We start from the raw sequence: 1,675 nt of genomic DNA, 5'->3' as shown, positions 1-1,675 counted from the left end.
TGCGATCTCAGCTTACTGCAGCCTCTGCCTCCTGGGCTTAAGCAATCGTCCCCACCTCAGCCTCCTGAGAAGCTGCGGAAACAGGCACGTCCCACCGTGCCTGGCTTATTTTTTAAATTTTTTGGTAGAGATGGGTTCTATGTTGCCCTGCTAAGACTTTGAAGTAAGATACAATAGTGAAATAAATGAAGGTTATTACTCTCATGGGAGTGAAAGGTTGAAGGTGTGGTTTAGAGTAGAAATGTGCTTGATTCTGCACTCTAGTTTCCATCCTCCCTACCTTGCTGGCTTATGGCTAGCTCCTTGTAGGAAATGCTGTCAGCGTCACCTAAGCAGGCTACAAAGCTGCTTGTCAGAGCAGGACAGTTTATGTGAGTAGCAAAGACAAAAAAAGTCTTGTCAGTGCAAGTATTGGGGGTGGAAGGTCAACCCATTATGGGTAAAATACAAAACTAAGCATGATAGCTTTTCCTTTTTTTTTGAGACAGGGTCTCACTGTCACTCAGGCTGGAGTGCAGTGGTACAAATGTACATGTTTCAGGCCTTTATTTAGTTACTTATTTTGAGACTTCAGATGGAGTCTCGCTCTATTGCGCAGGTTGGAGTGCAGTGGCACAATCTTGGCTCACTGCAACCTCCGTCTCCCAGGTTCAAGTGATTCTCCTGCCTCAGCCTCATGCAAAGCTGGGACTCCAGGCGTGCGCCACTATGCCCGGCTAATTTTTGTATTTTTAGTAGAGACGGGGTTTCACTATGTTGGCCAGGCTAGTCTCAAACTCCTGACATCAGGTGATCTGCCTACCTCAACCTCCCAAGGTGCTAGGGATTACAGGCATGAGCCACCACATCCAGCCTATTTTTTTTTTTGAGACAGAGTTTCACTTTTATTGCTCAGGTTGGAGTGCAATGGCGCAACTCGGCTCACCGCAACCTCCACCTCCCAGGTTCAAGTGATTCTCCCGCCTTAACCTCCCAAGTAGCTGGGATTACAGGCATGCACCACCACGTCTGGCTAACTTTTTTGTATTTTTAATCAAGACGGGGTTTCTCCATGTTGGTCAGGCTGGTCTCGAACTCCTGACCTCAGGTGATCCACCTGCCTTGGCTTCCCAAGTGCTGGGATTACAGGCGTGAGCCACCACACCTGGCCTATTTATTTGTTTTTGAAACACAGTTTTGCTCTGCTGCACAGGCTGGAGTGCAGTGGCATGATCTTGGCTCACTGCAACCTCCGACTTCCAGGCTCAACTGATTCTCCCACCTCAGTCTCCTGAGCAACTGGGACTACAGGTGTGCACCACCACACTCGGCTGATTTTTGTATTTTTGGTAGAGACAGGGTTCACCATGTTGCCCAGGCCGGTCTTGAACTCTTGAGGTCAAGTGACCTACCTGCCTCGGCTGCCCTCCCAAAGTGCTGGGATTAAAGGTGTGACTCACTGCACCCAGCCATGATAGCTTTTCTTACCTCTCATTCTGGTCACCTCTTATCCCAGATATGTTTATGTAATCTGCTTGCTCTCTTGAATTTGTTTTTTTTTTTTTTGAGACGGAGTCCCACTCTGTCGCCCAGGCTGGAGTGCAATGGGGTGATCTCAGCTCACTGCAACCTCCATCTCCCAGGTTCAAGCGATCTCCTGCCTTAGCCTCCCGAGTAGCTGGGACTACAGGCACAT

Source organism: Colobus angolensis, unplaced genomic scaffold (genome assembly GCF_000951035.1).
Source record: "Colobus angolensis palliatus isolate OR3802 unplaced genomic scaffold, Cang.pa_1.0 Scaffold29, whole genome shotgun sequence".
NCBI lineage: Eukaryota > Metazoa > Chordata > Mammalia > Primates > Cercopithecidae > Colobus > Colobus angolensis.
This window is presented reverse-complemented; position numbering follows the sequence as displayed.